Genomic DNA, 17,974 nt, shown 5'->3' with positions numbered 1-17,974 from the left:
GTTTACCACATAGGCAGTATAGTCAACTGCCTATGGCGGCAAATCTTGGGGAGCAGCATCTTGGGATAGAGGAGTACTTCATTCTCTCTTTTTTTTTAACCTTTAAAAATGCCGCTGTGTAATGGCAGAGGCTCCACCCTCCTCTTAAACATTACAGGAGCTAGGGTCAGGCACTGGAGGCAGGTGGCAGAGATGGTGACTAAAAAAGTCCTCACTCAAGCCCGGCTAACTTGCAGATGACACAGAGCTGGTGATTTTGGACCTCTGCATATGTGTGCAAAGGCCCAAAATTGCCCACTCTGTGTCATATGCAAGTAAGCCGGGCTTGAGTGAGGACCTCTTTCGCCGTCATTCTCCAGTGCCTGACCTCACCTCTTATAATGGTTTAGGAGGTGGGTGGAGCATATGCCACCACATAGTGACATTTTTAAAGGTTTTTTAAAAAAACAATTGTTTCCCTCCCCCTCAAGCCCCCTTACTCTTGTCCCTGGGACAGCAAATCCTTGGCTGCCTATGGGTGGCAAAAAGATTAATCCACCCCCATCTACCAAGAAAACCACATGGCTCTGTGGTCACCAGGAGTCGCGATGGCACAATCTTTTCTTTCCCTTGAGGGTCTTCCTAAAAACAGAGAAGGAGATGCTCTCATTTCTATAGGGAGCATATTCCAAAGCCGTGGGGCAACCACAGAGAAGGCCTCGTCCCACTTTGCCACCAAACGAGCTGGCGGAAACTGTAACCAGACTTCTTCAGATTATCTTAATAGGCAACAGGGTTCATGACAAAAACGATATTCACTTAAATACCCAGGACTCAAGCCATTGAGGGCTTTATGGGTAATAACCAGCACTTTGTATTTCACTCGGAAACATATTTGGTAGCCAGTGCAGCTCTTTTAAAAGTTTGTGTTATATGGTCTCAGAGACCATAGTTTGCTGCCACATTCTGTACCAATTGTAGTTTCTGGACTATGCACAAAAGGCAGCCCCACATAGAGTGTATTACAGTAGTCAAGCCTATAGGTTATCAACATACACACCATGGTTTTAAGGTTATTTACCCCCAGAAATGGATGTAGCTTACGTATCAACTGAAGCTGATAAAAAGCGCTCCTGGCCACTGCCTCAACCTGTCAAACCAGAGAGAGTTTGGGAGCCAGTAGCACTCTTAAGCGACATACTTGATCCTTCAGGGAGAGTTTAACCCCATCCAGAACTGGCAGATCTAAACCATTTTTTGGGTCCAAGCAGTCAGTACCTCCATCTTGTTTGGATCCAACTTCAGTTTGTTATCTCTCATCCAGCCCATTACCGCCTCCAGGCAGGCACTCAGGGAAGTTATGCCATTTCCTGATGAGGTTGATATATAAAATAGATCTGGGTGTCATCAGCATATCGATAACACCTTGCAACAAATCTCCTAATGATCTCTTCCAGTTTCAGGTAGATGTTAAACAGCATTGGAGACAAGAACCTTGTGGAACTTCATACTTTAGTTCTCACTTTGCAGAGCAGCAGTCTCCAAGCCACACCATCTGGAAACTACCAGAGAGGTAGGAATGGAGCCACTGCAAATCAGTGCCACCCAATCCCACCCCGTCAGGCAACCCAGAAGGATACCATGGTTGATGGTATCAAAAGCCGCAGAGAGATCCAAAAGGATCAGCAAAGTCTCCCTTCCTCCATTAATAGCCAATTGGAGATCATCCATCAGGCTGACCAAGGCAATCTCATCCCCAAGCAGCCAAGTCGGGCAAGGATCCAGAGAACAGGTAGTAGGCCGCACCACCCCAAGCAGCTTGTCCACATCCTCAGGAGTCACAGATTGAAACTGATCCAATCTAATACGGCAAGAGGGATTGCTGGACACCTCCTCCATAGACTTTGCAGAAATAGTGGAGTCCAAGTTGGCTCAAATACAGGAGACCTTATTCACAAAGAACCCATTAAAGGCATCACAACAGAGCAACTCTGGGGACAGATTGGAAGTAGAAGGAGCAGAAACCAAACCCCTCACAACCCGGGATAGCTTTGCTGAGCATGAGCCTGCAGCCGCAATGCGCACAGACCAGAATCTTTTTTTCACTGTGCACACTGCCACCTCATAAGCCTTCAAATGGGTCACATGCTGAATCCTGTCAGATTCGAACAGAGTTCTCCTCCACTTGCATTCTAGTCACCTACCCAACCGCTTCAGCCCCCGCAGCTCCTCAGTATACCAAGGGGCCAATTTTGCAGCAGGTTGGAAGGGACGCTTAGAAGCAATCATGTCTACTGCCCTGTTGAGTTCCCTGTTCCAGGTTCCCATCAGGGCATTGACAGAATCACTGGTCATACCAACGTGAAAATCCTCCAAGGCCTTTTGAAATCCCACTGGATCCAGCAGCCCTTTTGGACGGACCATCCTAATAGGTTGACCACGCGTGCAGGGGTGGATTGTGGCTGTGAGAACAACCTTAACCCCGTAGTGGTCCATCCATGACAATGGGGAAACCACTGGATTCCCCACCCACAGAACACCTCCCTGATCCAAACAAAAGACCAAATCGAGTGCATGGCCGGCAACATGAGTTGGTTCAGAAACTAATTACAAGAACATAAGAACAGCCCTGCTGGATTAGGCCCAAGGCCCAACTATTCCAGCATCCTGTCTCGCACAGTGGTCCACCAGATGCCACTGGAAGCCACAGGCAGGAGTTGAGGGCATGCCCCCCCTCCTGCTGTTACTCCCCTGCAACTGGTACTCAGAGGCATCCTGCCTTTGAGGCTGGTGGCCCACAGCCCTTCGAGTAGTAGCTGTTAATAGATCTCTCCTCCATGAAGTTATCCAAACTCCTCTTAAAGCCATCCTGGTTGTTGGCCATCACCATATCTTGTGGCAGAGAATTCCACAAGTGGATTATGTGTTGTGTGAAAAAGTACTTCCGTTTCTTGGTTCTAGATTTCCCAGCAATCAATTTCATGGGATGACCCCTGGATCTAGTGTTATGGGAGAGGGAGAAGAATTTCTCTCTCTCCACTTTCTCCACACCATGCATGATTTTATAGACCTCTATCATGTCTCCCCACAGTCATCTTTTTTCTAAACTAAATAGCCCCAGGTGTTGTTGTCTTGCCTCATAAGAAAGGTGCTCTAGGCCCCTGATCATCTTGGTTGCCCTCTTCTGTACCTTTTCCAGTTCTACAGTGTCCTTTTTTAGATGTGCTGACCAGAATTGTACACAGTACTCCAAGTGTGGTTGCACCATAGTTTTGTAAAAGGGCATTATAATATTAGCCGTTTTATTTTCAATCCCCTTCCTAATGATCCCTAGCATGGAATTTGCCTTTTTCACAACTGCAGCACATTGAGTTGACACTTTCAACGAGCTGTCCACCACGACCCCAAGATCCCTCTCCTGGTCAGTCACCAACAGCTCTGATCCCATCAACGTATACTTGAAGTTGGGGTTTCTCATCCCAATGTGCATCACTTTACACTTGCCAACACTGAAGCGCATTTGCCACTTTGTCGCCCACTCCCCCAGTTTGGAGAGATCCTTTTGGAGCTCCTCACAATCCGTTTTGGATTTCACTACCTGAAAGAGTTTGGTATCATCTGCAAATTGGGCCACTTCGCTGCTTACCCCTGCTTCTAGATCATTTATGAATAAATTAAAAAGCACCGGTCCCAGTACAGATCCCTGGGACCTCCCTCTTCTTACTTCCCTCCGTTGTGAAAACTCTCCATTTATCCCTACCCTCTGTTTCCTGTCTTTCAACCAGTTAGCAATCCACACATGTACTTGTCCCCTTATCCCATGACCGCTAAGTTTCTTCAGGAGTCTTTGATGAGAAACTTTGTCAAAAGCTTTTTGGAAGTCCGGGTATGCTATGTGTCAACTGGATCACCCTTATCCACACACTTGTTGACACTCTCAAAGAACTCCAAAAGGTTTGTGAGCCAAGATTCACCTTTGCAGAACCCATGCTGGTTCACTCCCAGTAGGGCCTGTTCTTCTATGTGCTTTACAATGTTATCCTTGAGGATGCTTTCCATCAATTTGCCTGGAACGGATGTTAAGCTAACCGTACTGTAATTTCCCGGATCACCCCGGATCCCTTTTTGAAAATCGGTGTTACATTTGCTACTCTCCAGTCCTCTGGTACAGAGCCTGATTTCAGGGATCAGTTATATATTTTAGCAAGGAGGTTGGCAATTTCACATCTGAGTTCTTTGAGGACTCTTGGATGGATGCCGTCCGGACATGGTGATGTGTTAGTTTTCAGTTTTTCCAGACAGTTTAGAACATCATCTCTTGTCACTTCTATCTGACTCAGTTCTTTAGCCTCCATCCCTAAAAAGCCTGGTTCAGGAACAGGTATATGCTCAGTATCCTCTGCCGTGAAGACGGACGCAAAGAACTCATTGAGCTTCTCTGCAACCTCTATATCCTCCTTAATAATCCCTTTCACTCCCTCATTGTTTAATGGTCCAACCGGCTCCCTGGCAGGTTTCCTGCTTCTGATATATTTAAAGAAGTTTTTGTTATTCCCCTTGATACTTTTGCCTAAATGTTCCCCAAACTCTCTTTTTGCCTCCCTTCTTGTCACCTTGCATATCTTTCGCCAGAGTTTGTGTTCCTTTCTGTTTTCTTCATTTGGACAGGCCTTCCAATTTCGGAAGGAAGTCTTCTTCCCTTTTATGGCTTCCTTGACGGTACCTGTTAGCCATGCTGGCATCCTCCTGGACTTAGTGGTGAAGATGTCACAGGGAGTGACTGATGGTTCCAAGTTCAAATTCAAGGGGGAGGGGCATATACTAGTTCCCTCACAACCCTAGAAGCAGACCATATACATAGAGAAATATATATGCACTGTGTATAATAATCTGTTCACACACACACCATATAAGATAATTCTGCATAAACATTATGCCAAAAGTTTTTTTTAACCAAAATTACAATACAATAAATCTGATAACATTTACAATTAACCAAATACAGGTGAAACTCGAAAAATTAGAATATCGTGCAAAAGTTCATTAATTTCAGTAATGCAAATTAAAAGGTGAAACTGATATATGAGATAGACGCATTACATGCAAAGCGAGATAAGTCAAGCCTTAATTTGTTATAATTGTGATGATCATGGCGTATAGCAATAGCACTTAGCAATAGCACTTACATTTATATACCGCTCTATAGCCGGAGCTCTCTAAGCGGTTTACAATGATTTAGCATATTGCCCCCAACATTCTGGGTACTCATTTTACCGACCTCGGAAGGATGGAAGGCTGAGTCAACCTTGAGCCCCTGGTCAGGATTGAACTTGTAACCTTCTGGTTACAGGGTAGCAGTTTTACCACTGCGCCACCAGGGGCTCATGAGAACCCCAAATCCACAATCCCAGAAAATTAGAATATTGTGAAAAGGTTCAACAGTCTAGGCTCCAGGTGTCCCACTCCAATCAGCTAATCAATCCATAACACCTGCAAAGGGTTCCTGAGCCTTTAAATGGTCTCTCAGTCTGGTTCATTAGGAATCACAATCATGGGAAAGACTGCTGACTTGACAGTTGTGCAGAAAACCATCATTGACACCCTCCATAAGGAGGGAAAGCCTCAAAAGGTAATTGCAAAAGAAGCTGGATGTTCCCAAAGTGCTGTATCAAAGCACATTAATAGAAAGTTATGTGGAAGGGGAAAGTGTGGAAGAAAAAGGTGCACAAGCAGCAGGGATGACCGCAGCCTGGAGAGGATTGTCAGGAAAAGGCCATTCAAAAGTGTTGGGGACTTTCACAAGGAGTGGACTGAGGCTGGAGTTAGTGCATCAAGAGCCACCACACACAGACGGATCCTGGACATGGGCTTCAAATGTCGTATTCCTCTTGTCAAGCCGCTCCTGAACAACAAACAACATCAGAAGCGTCTTACCTGGGCTCAAGAAAAAAAGAACTGGTCTGTTGCTCAGTGGTCCAAAGTCCTCTTTTCTGATGAGAGCAACTTTTGCATCTCATTTGGAAACCAAGGACCCAGAGTCTGGAGGAAGAATGGAGAGGCACACAATGCAAGATGCTTGAAGTCCAGTGTGAAGTTTCCACAGTCTGTGTTGATTTGGGGAGCCATGTCATCTGCTGGTGTTGGTCCACTGTGCTTCATTAAGTCCAGGGTCAACGCAGCGCGTCTATCAGGAGATTTTGGAGCACTTCATGCTTCCTTCCGCAGACGAGCTGTATGGGGATGCTGACTTCATTTTCCAGCAGGACTTGGCACCTGCCCACACTGCCAAAAGTACCAAAACCTGGTTCAATGACCATGGGATTACTGTGCTTGATTGGCCAGCAAACTCGCCTGACCTGAACCCCATAGAGAATCTATGGGGCATTGCCAAGAGAAGGATGAGAGACATGAGACCAAACAATGCAGAAGAGCTGAAGGCCGCTATTGAAGCATCCTGGTCTTCCATAACACCTCAGCAGTGCCACAGGCTGATAGCACCCATGCCACGCCGCATTGAAGCAGTAATTGCTGCAAAAGGGGCCCAAACCAAGTACTGAATACATATGCATGCTTATACTTTTCAGAGGTCCAATATTGTTCTATTTACAATCCTGGATTTGGTGTTCTCATGAGCTGTACACCATGATCATCACAATTATAACAAATTAAGGCTTGACTTATCTCACTTTGCATGTAATGCGTCTATCTCATATATCAGTTTTACCTTTTAATTTGCATTACTGAAATTAATGAACTTTTGCACGATATTCTAATTTTTTGAGTTTCACCTGTATATGAAGGTATTATTATTATATTTCTTGTTTACACAGTCAGACAGGTGTTATTGACTGGTTTGTTTTATCCAGACATCGAGTCCTTCCCAAGGACCTGGGATGGCTGAATTTTATTGTCAGTTGTTATAGATATCGTCGCAGAATGAATATAGGCTGTTCCCAGTAAAGCTGCTTTTTGTAATTGGCTGATGGTGATTTCTGTGGCCCCTATGGTGTTGAGGTGCTCTTCAAGGTCTTTTGGAACTGTACCCAGGGCGCCAGTTACCACTGGGATTATTTTGGTCTTTTTCTGTCACAGCCTTTCAATTTCAATTTGTAGATCTTTGTATTTTCTTATTTGTTCTATTTCTTTTTCTTCTGTTCTGCTATCCCCTGGTATTGCTATGTCGATTATTTTGACTTGTTTTTCTTTCTTCTCGACTACAGTTATATCTGGCGTATTGTGTGGCAGATGTTTGTCTCTTTGTAGTCGGAAGTCCCATAATATTTTTACATCTTCATTTTCTTCAACTTTTTCAATTTTATGGTCCCACCAATTTTTGGCTACAGGTAGCTTGTATTTTTTGCAGATGTTCCAGTGTATCATCCCTGCTACCTTGTCATGCCTTTGTTTGTAGTCAGTCTGTGCGATCTTTTTACAACAGCTGATTAGGTGGTCCACGGTTTCATCTGCTTCTTTACAAAGGCAGCACTTGCTGTTTGTTGTGGATTTTTCGACTTTGGCTCTTATTGCATTTGTTCTTAGTGCCTGTTCTTGCGCAGCCAGTATTAAACCCTCTGTTTCTTTCTTCAAGTAACCATTCTTAAGCCATTGCCAGGTCTTGGTGATGTCTGATTTTCCACTTATATTGTGCAAATATTGACCATGCAGGGGCTTATTTCTCCATTTCTCTGCTCGGTTCTTGACTTGTTCTTCCTTATAGGCCTGCTTTCTTTCATTGGTGTTGAATAGTTTCACGTTATTGACCATTTGAAGTGCATCAATGTAGTATACTTTGATGAAAGACAAAGGCAATCACGAGTGAAGTGCCAGAAATTGGTAGTACCCAAAAGAACCCCAAGTAACTAACTTAACAAATCTTAAATCATGAAATATCTCATTTAATCAACCTTGCATAATAAATTATAACCCTTTATTGATTCCTATGTATTGATCCCCGACATAGCCCATAATAGATACTATAAAATATTTACAATTTTTATACACACACCTCTTCATTAAAAGTGTATAAATTCAGTCATATAATATTAAAAAGTCCAAATGGATATGTCTTCTGAGATTGCCAGTCCATGTGAACAAGGTCAATATAATGTCCTTAATGAAACTCCATAGATATTTCTTAAAAATCTGTGAATTGATTTGAATTGTTCCAGGAGGATGCCACAATCTAAAAAGAAATGTAAGATAGACACCAGCAACAGTCAGTGGAGGGATACTGTACTGAGGCAAGGGTGTACTTACTGGCAGTGGCACTGAAAGAACCACCATTGGGCAGTGTTTCCGCCTGCCACTCAGTAAACCCAAGATCCCCCAACAGACACAGATAAAGCAGGCCGGGCCCCCACAAACCTGAAGCCAACCCTGTCTGTTCATGCTGAATGCCTGTCAAGGAACAAGATAAATATGAAGGTGATGACCAGTAAGGAGTAGCAGTTACTACAAGTAGCAGTTGTTGACTAGGTGCTCATTTGGAATTGTTGAGTAAGTAAAACAGAAAAGGTGATATCCAAGGTGTTATTCCATTCCATATGCTTTAGTGAGTGTTACCAGCTTGTGAACTGGCTCTTTTGTTTTTTTAAATAGCAATTGTTTTTTAAACAGTTTGATGTTCAGCTATTCGCAGGCAATAATGTTTAGCTCTACACTCAAAAAGCTTCATCTGCATATATGCATTTCTGCATATCAGACTTGTTAAAACAGGAGCAGAAAGAGGAATTTTCCAGCAAGTTGGCAACCAAGTCTCTCTCTTTCTCTCTTTTTAAAAAATGATCATAATATACAAAGCACACATAAGGCAACCCAAGTCTCAGTCTAATTTTCTGCTCTCCCTCTGTCTGTGCCCTGATGTCAATATCTGGGGAGTCAAAAAAAGAAGAATCCAAAGGGAAAAACTATTTCCCAAAATGGCACCATTTTATTGTACCCGAAGTAAAGTAAAAGTAAAGTTGTGTAGTCGAGTCGGTGTTAACTCCTGGCAACCACAAAGCCATGTGGTTTTCTTGATAGAATACAGGAGGGGTTTACCATTGCCATGTCCTGCACAGTATGAGATGATGCCTTTCAGCATCTTCCTATATCACTGCTGCTGATAGAGGTGTTTCCCATAGTCTGGGAAAAATACCAGCAGGGATTCAAACCAGCAACCTCTTGCTCTGTAGGCAAGTTACTTCCCCACCGTGCCATTAGGTGGCTATGTACTTTGGAAAAAAACCTTCAGGGGATTTGGGGACTATCTGAATGGCTCACACTCACAACTGGGAGAGATCTCATTGATTTCTTTTAAGAAAAGAACCTTAATTTGAATTTTTCCTTCAAAGAAATCAACAAGATCCCAGTAGAGTATATGAACCATTCAGATAGGGAGTTGAGCTGGGCTTGTGGTAGCAAGCATGAACTGTGCCCTTTGCTAAACAAGAAGATCATACACATGACCAAGAATGCTGGTGGGGTGGAGGGCTGGCGGGGAAGTTAATGACAGTTAATGCCAGTTGGATCTAGCTCAGTATTGCTTTACACTGACTGGCGGTGGCTCTCTCATATGAGCACTCTGCACTGCAAGATAGTCCCTTTAGAGGCTGGGGCCATAGTTCAGTGGTCACCCATCCAACTGGCATTAACTGAGTCATAGACAGTGTCATGAAAGTACCAATAGGATTGCATAGGAAGGGGAGGGCGTTCTCTTCTCATACTTCTAGACATATGATAGGTTTGTATGTGGCTAAAATGCAATAGGAGCTAACTTTCTCTGTAGAGCTTCAGGGACTCCCAAGTCTGAAGACACTTTTGACAGTTGGTGTAACATCTAGCATGGTACACAATTCTACTGCATTGTAAGATCAGCACCAAAGAGCCCTGTTTATTCCTGAATGCATGATTTGATTCTTGGGTAGTGCCTAATGTGCCATTGGGGATTACAACACATGGTATTGTCCTTCCTTGGGTGGGTTAGGATGCTGGATTAGAGTCTTGTCTGTTTTTTAAATTATTGGTACCATTCCATAGAACAGGGATAGGCAACCTTGGCTCTCCAGCTGTTGAACTACAATACCCATCATCCCCAGACACATAAAATTGTGGTTGGGGTGATGGGACTTGTAGTTCAAGAACAGCTGGAGAGCCTAGGTTGCCTATCCCAGGCATAGAATCTGTGATCAGATTAGTGAGAGATATAGAACCATTTTCCTTATCTAAGGCAGCAGCTCAGTTGCTTACAGGCACAAACTTTCCCAGATGAGCTTGTTGCTAAAACAGTTTCTTTATAAATAATACTTCATTTTCCATTTATTCACTCAGTTGCCATCTATATCAGATTTTGCTTGGAGTTTCTAGATTTCCCCCCTCTTCTTTTCCAAAATTAGCTCGTGCATCAGTTACTTTCATTTATTTTTTAATTCAGCATTTATAATTGAATAAACTATTACCTAGGTGATAAGATGAGAAGCGAAAGGGAATTACCACATATTTAACATGCTTGTGATAATGATATAATGAAGAATAAATGCTTTTTAGCCAAAACAGCTGTTATTTTGCTATAATTGTGGAAGCTACATTAAGGCTATGATTCTATCCTCAGCTTACGCCTGCTGGACAAGAATAGGATTGCTACCAAATCCACTTGCACCGGGGAGCCCAAAGATTCACGCCAACATAATGGATCTACAGAAGCATCACAGCATAGTTGCTCTGGCATATAACGTCAGTATAGCCATGACACTGGAACAGCATAGGACTGACAAAGGGCAAAGTGGGAGGAGAAGTATGGCAAGGGTGAAGTGGGAGGTTGAATCTTATCTTGTGCTCATTCATAGGCCAGGCCTGCCTCTGATGAAGGCCTGCAAAATAAGTGATGCAAGTTCAAAGAATCCCATTGAAGTTGACTTAGAATGGATAACCCAAATGGCTATTTCCCCACCTCCATGTTCTCTGTCCCACAATGGAGAATAGGATCCTGACTGCTGCCAGTTGCAGCACACCACCAGCTATCTGACCCAGCCAGGGAACAGATATATCAGCTATCGTGTCACATGGTATGGGGCTTGTCATAGAGAGTTTGGAGATGCAATAGGTTAAGCTGTAGTTACTTTGCAGGTCTGTATCTTGTTTCATCCAGGCACTCTTTCTTCCCATTTGCCTGACTTCTTTGAGGGACAAGTTAAAAGTGTATGTTGGAACCATGGGTTGGGCGTTGTTTCATCCCTGCCCAGTATCCTGAAGCAGGCCATGCCATGGCACCAGTTTCAAAGACACACTCTTGCAATAGGCAACCAAGTCTTTTGGTGAAGTGTCTTCAGTGGCAATCACATTGCTTTGCTTCCTGAAGTCCATGCTGTCATCTCTGCCAGAAGGGCAGAGAAAAACTTTCAATTCTTGGCTGTTATTATGTCCTTTATTATGGCTCCTATTCTATAAATATATAAGCTATGATCTATCTGTTTATCATAACTACAGCAAGTCTTAGGAGTCAGCCAACATTTTATTGGTTTCCTTCACTGACTGCCATTTTACATTCTTTGTGTTTTGTTAATAAGCCGAACATCTTGATTTACTGATCTGGTGTGTGTTGATCCAAGCAGATTCTGAATAACCTATCTTATCTCACCCCATGATACTTTCTTGGTTCTCTCAGCCAAGCTTCTGCAAAGGTGTGTACTGCTGACCTTCTGGGCAAATTGGCTGGGCAGGTATTGAAACAGGGCTGACCTGACCATATAGGCAAACTAGGTAGTCACCTAGGGGCACCAAGCTTTAAAGGGAGCTAAATTAGATGGAAGTGGTCCCTCCCCCATTTAATATTGTAGGTCAGGGGTTCCAAACCTTTTTAAACACGTGTACTCCTTTTGCAAACCTTCAGCTCTGGTACCCCATACACACATGTATGTGCGCGCACACACACACCATGATCTATCTTTCTAACTATCTAAGTGATCAAGTGTCTAGAAGTAAAAGAAGAGAATGCCATTCCCTTCCTACACAATCTTTTGGGTACTTTAATGACACTGTCTATGACTCCCAAGTGTAAAACCACAAATGGGGTGTGTGGAGGTGAGTGGCACTCAACAAAAACAAAAAAGGAACCAGAAGAAGAAATGCTTTTTCAAAGTGCCAAATTGGACATTCTCATGTCCAATGCACATACACACCTAAATGTTAAATCCGGACTAAGTTACTAATGAGTACTCCCACTGAAAGTAATGACAAGTAAACTTTTCCCATTCATTCCAATAAGACTGTTTATATATGATACATCCATGAGTTGGATGTATTACATCAACTTAATCTGGATGTAAGCCAGTGAGTGCAGTAACCCATCTCATAAATGTAACATTTAAGTGTGTAAGTGTGTGTTTTGTATACACACACCCAAATTAAAGATTCCCAATTAAGGAGACCGGCTACTACAGGCACTGGTTCACATACAGTGTTACTCATAGTAGTCTTATTGAAATTAATGGGACAAGCAAGAACCCACTAATGTTGGATGCCCACAGGATGTCTGCACACATCATGTGCAATGCAATGTGCTCACTGGCATGAGTCTGCCAATCTGCTGGCCATGGGACAAAAGAGATTGTTGATAGAACACAAGATAGCTTCAAACATTTTCTCTCAAACAACTTATTGCCCAGTTTGTGAAAGCAAACATACAAAAAGCAAGTTATAAACATCCACACAAATTGATGGCCTAGTACAAAAGGATTACAACTCCAAACTGGGCTTTTCAGTATCAAGGAATACAGATTTTCATAGCTTCCCCTAAATCAGTTCCTTTGGAAGGAGAATGGTTGAAATTTGAAATGCAATTCTTATAGCACTGACCAAACATACTGTGTACACCTCAAAAAAGTTAAAACTTTAAATTAAACACTCTCAAACTGTGGAAAACATAACATGCATTTTATTCTAATCAATTAGAGTATATGTTCCTCCTGATGTCCTGAATGTCAAAAGCATGCATTTTGCAATGTAACTGTTTTGGAATAAGTAGTATACTGCCGACAATGGTTTGTAACTATATATTCATCTACTAACTTTGACAGTTAAATATCTACCTATGCATGTTTTGTTGCTAAATATGCTACCTATGGATGCATTTCTTATTGCAAACATGAATATTGTTGTTACTAGGACCATTTTTACTTAGTTACCTTATTCTTGCCTCTTTTCCTTATTCTTTCCTAAAGGATCAGCCTTAGGATTCTAGATTGTCAGAATTAGGTACCAAGTATGTCATCAGCAGATGATGGCTCTGGGTTAGAAAGGAAGTAATTTTTTTTAAATACATCTAGCCCAACACAAATAATCCATGTGGCATAGGATCAAGTGGACCACAATGTGTTCATAAGCTATTTCACTTTACCATTACCATACTTCTTTATACATATTTTTAAGCAGAAAATTTCTTAGTGTCAGCTACTGAGCAGTTTACTCTAAACACAGTATAATTATGTTAGGATTAATGATTTTTAAAACCTATGCAAATATAGGAACATAGGAAACTGCCATATACTGAGTCAGACCATTGGTCTATCTAGCTCAGTATTGTCTTCACAGACTGGCAGTGGCTTTTCCAAGGTTGCAGGCAGGAATCTCTCTCAGCCCTATCTTGGAGAAGCCAGAGAGGGAACTTGAAACCTTCTGCTCTTCCCAGAGCAGCTTTATCCCCTGAGGAGAATATCTTGCAGTGCTCACACATCAGGTCTCCCATTCAGATGCAACCAGAGCAGACCCTGCTTAGCTAAGGGGACAAGTCATGCTTGCTACCACAAGACCAGCTCTCCTCTTATTATGTCTTATTATGTTTAAATTGTTCATTTCAAATGCCAAGTAAATACATGTAAAAGTTCATTCTAGACTTCTCATTTTTCTCTGTATTGAATGTGGGGAGAGGGTGCCAAAGTCATACTTTGCCTATCACACCAAGACCTCTTAGGCCGGAAGCTGGCAAAGTGGGAACTGGGTACCCCAGAGGACTGCAGCCCTAAGGCCTGACCTCAAGGCTTCACCAAGAGCATTACATTCGCTCCTATCATAGTTTAACTTCAGTGTCTTGGGAGGGGGGCAGGCAGTGGAGCAGTCCTGGTGGCAAAACTGGTTCAGCTATGCATTTATCTAGTCTGGTTTATCTACGTAGTGACCCACTCTTCTTGGGTGCCAGGTTAAGGAGAGCAAAAAGGATTCTCTTAAAAATTCCAGGGATGATACAGGGCTATTCTCATGTCTAGAGAACCTTGATTGTTTAAGTGCCATCAATTCGGTGTCGACTCTTAGCGACCACATAGATTCTCTTCAGGAATGAACCTTAGAGCAAACAAATAGGGACTTTGCTAATGATAACTCTTGTGAAAGGGAGATGGCTTGGCACCAAAAAGATACACATACAGCTAGAACTGAGAATGAAGCAGGCAGTAGTGGCAGTGCATATTAACATGTCCTCCCAGAAGTCAGAACACTTACGGAATTCCAAATTCATTTCAGCAGCAAGGGATACAAGGACAAGTCATCGCACTCAGGAAAAGATAGGAGCAGCCCTATTTCAGTGCACCCCACTCCTGTCTGCCTTTCAGGGTCTCACTGTGCCTTAGAGCCATGAAGATAGAAAAGGAGGCATGCAAGTGGGAAGCCCGCAGAACCCTTTTATTAACACAAAATAGGATTTCTGGCCTGCAACTGACAAAGTCAATCTAACTTCTGCTTGAGGAAAAAGCTACCTTGATATGCATAGCACCTCTCAGGTATTTCAAAATTTCAGTCAGAACACTGTTCCACTCAGAATGATTGCTACCATCCATTCACTCAAAGGTTTAGAATAAGTCAATCATGAGCCCCGGAATCTTCCCAGGAAAAAGCTAACACATGCCCTTCCCTAATCTAAGAGCCATCTCCAAAACAATGCCATCTTTTCCAGTGAAAAGGCTAACCCAATCAGAGCAAGGAAAGGCTATTGTCTCCAAGCCTCCCCATGCCTGCTCTTCTCAAAATACCTGCCTTACAGAACAACCTGTTCTTCACAAATCTCATTGTCCAGTGAAGTCCAGTTTAGAATAAGCATCAGACTACCAGAACTAGCAATCTGTGCACAACCACTCCAGAAACCCAGAGAGAAAGAAAAATTGTCTCCCAGAGGCTTTTGGCTGTGCCAAAAAGGGTCTGCCCATCATGCTGCTTCCAGGATCTCTTAACAGACTAAAGAAAAGGTGTACCTCCTTGCTGAAGCTCACACACTGTGACTTCAGCCCAGCTCTCCCACTACCCCACTGCAATCCACTCTTTCACCCCAACCTGCTGCCCACTCTTTCCCTGCATTGCTCCTCCCAGCCCTCTTCCCACAAGAGTAGAACTCATCCTTCCTAAGCCAAGACCTGTTTCTTGCTCCTCCATTCTATTTACTAAACAGAGGCAAAGCTAAAAAGCCTCCTCTTTTGTTTCCAGTTTTAATTTAATAGTCCTATTGCTACTAAAATCCTTCCTACTGCCACAAAAATGACTACTGTGTCTTCCTCCACCCCTCCTGCTTTGGGTCATAACTTCATCCTGGCCCCCTCCAGTGCAAATAAACTCCTTTCAGTCAGGCAGAGCCTTTTTCACTTCTGTCACTTTTCTGCCCTATTTCCCTTTTCTGTCTCTCCAGATCCTCCACCCCTACTTTTCTGTCCATAACTTCAAATCATTTCCCCATAGCTGCGGTAACTAATTTACCTTGCACCGAAGTCTCTAGGTTTAATTGCTTCCATATTAGTCTAGGAGTTGCATTCCATCCCCAAGAACTCTGTTTGTATGAATTTCTTTATATTTCATTGCTAGCTACCATTAAAATTGAATGCCTTGTTGCGATTTCCCTTTGTTTCATTATTATTGCATTCTAGCCGATTCCCAATTATGATGTGTATACATTAACTCTTCTTAATAAATATATTATTGTTCACTGGAAATGTGTCTTGCCTCCCTTTGTACCACTTTGTTCCAAGAAGCGATACAAGCTAAGACTGCATCTCCTTGGTTTAACAGATCCCATAAATACATGCCTTCCCCACAACTGTTCTATAGCAGGTCTGGGGACCCACTGAGGAGAGGCCTTCTCTACATCACATTCCTGCGCATTTGTCCTACCTTAACTCCTGCAATATTGAGGAAATGAGTTCTGGCTAAATAGTCCTTCACTCTCATGTAGTAGTAGTGTCCCCCCTACACCAAGTATACACCTGAAAAGTATGCCTATAAAAGTATGCATTGGTAAGTATGCACTTGAAAAGAAGGGGGAGGCCATGAACCTCCAAATGGAGATAAAGTCCTATCATGTACAACCAGTGAAGAGGCAAAGGGGAAAACGCAACTACTTTTGCTGGTGAACTTCAAACACTGAGGGTATTCTCACGATCAGTGGAAAGCGGGCTAAGGGAGCTTAGCTCACTTCCCATGGATCGTGGAAACCACCGGGCTCACAGGCCCGGTCCCCCGCTTAACTACCCCTCCCCTTAGCCCAGGTTAGCAGAGCGAGTGCTCCGTTAACCTGGGTTTTTGGGTCATGTATTGCTGTGGTGCGGCTCTGCGCTGCAGCAACACATGAGGAGATCCCAGCCGGGAGGATGCAAACAGTCTGCCAGGCTCAGGGGTCTCTCCAGCATGCCCCACACACTCTCATGGGGCATGCTGGAACTTCCGGGAGCCGTGTGGCCCCCGATTCCGGCAGCCCCCACTGGCTCCATGACAGAGCCAGCAGTCGTGTGGGTGGCCGATCCGGCTGCCCAGAGCTGCCTGAATGATCATCTGCAAACCCACTCTCGGCGAGTGGGTGAGTCTCTCGGTGAGTCTCGATCGTGAGACTCGCCTCACTGTGTTTAAAAGTCAGGTCAAGGAGGATGTCACATAGTACCTAGAGATACAGACGTAGGATAGGGGAGCATTGACTTAAGAGCTGGATGTAATTAAGGGCACCACCAATGAGGGCATGGAGCTGAAGTACAAAGACTGGAAGAGCATCCAAGCTGAGGAACTGTCTGTTGCAACTGATGACAATTATTCATCACCATCTCTCTTGGCTTGTCACAGATAACTCTCCAATAGGTGCAGAGGCAAGACTGTTCCAGTGCAATGCACTCTCAGTCCACAAGTGTGGCTTACAGTAAGATCAACTTCTGCCAGTGGGGATTCAGCTGTTCCCTTGTGAGGTTGCACTTCTTTATACTCTCAGGGCTCCTGTGCCTGTGACAGACAACATTTTAGCAAGTGTAGCTGTATCAACTCCTCCTCACCTTAAATGGCACAGCAGGGAAATGCTTGACTAAAAAGCAGAAAGTTGCCAGTTTGAATCCCCACTGGTACTATACCAGGCAGCAGCGATACAGGAAGATGCTGAAAGGCATAATCTCATACTGTGTGGGAGGAGGCACTGGTAAATCCCTCCTGTATTCTACCAAAAGAAAACCACAGGGCTCTGTGGGCACCAGGAGTTGAAATCAACTTGACAGCACACTTTACTTTAGCTGTATCAAACATAGGGGTGCAGTGAGAGAGAAAGCTACACCACCACCACCTACTGTTCTCCATGCTGCTTTCAAAGCCCCAAAGGTCCTGCACAAGCAGAAAGGTTGACAGCCCTATGCATTTTGCGATGAAGCCAGAACTCCTGCCACCACTCAGGCTATACAAAAAGAACTGAAACTGTAGTGTTATCAGTGCATTTTTAAAATAGTAATTATTGGATAACCACCACTACTACCCCATTACTCACCTTAGCTATCTTCAAGATGGGGAATAAACCTCATGGGAAGGGATGCCAGAAGACATCTACTCCTACCAAGGCTAAGGGTTTGCAGCTTGCTTTAAGCCAGTTAATTGGAACACCAATGATAGTATAGGCCCAGTGGCTTACTGTCTTCTTGCCCCCTCCTGGTGTTATAATAAAGTAAGCAGTGGAGGTGGGGGTTAATGGGACATAGCCTGCTGTACCAGCAGACACATGGGTAATTAACCAAATGGACAT

General features: G+C 43.5%; 1 protein-coding gene across 1 annotated transcript in view; it reads right to left on the bottom strand.

Annotated features, from left to right (window-relative positions):
- Nucleotides 1–17,741, bottom strand: part of DCAF5 (DDB1 and CUL4 associated factor 5) — a 91,770-nt gene extending 74,029 nt beyond the window's left edge. The window contains exon 1 of the mRNA XM_053256633.1: nucleotides 17,723–17,741. The gene's annotated coding sequence lies outside the window, so the exon portion shown is untranslated. The remainder of the gene's footprint in view (nucleotides 1–17,722) is intronic.
- Between the last annotated feature and the right edge of the window lie 233 nt (nucleotides 17,742–17,974).

Source organism: Hemicordylus capensis, chromosome 1 (genome assembly GCF_027244095.1).
Source record: "Hemicordylus capensis ecotype Gifberg chromosome 1, rHemCap1.1.pri, whole genome shotgun sequence".
Classification (NCBI taxonomy): domain Eukaryota; kingdom Metazoa; phylum Chordata; class Lepidosauria; order Squamata; family Cordylidae; genus Hemicordylus; species Hemicordylus capensis.
The sequence above is the reverse complement of the archived record's forward strand: the minus strand, read 5'-3'. Positions and strand labels throughout refer to the sequence as shown.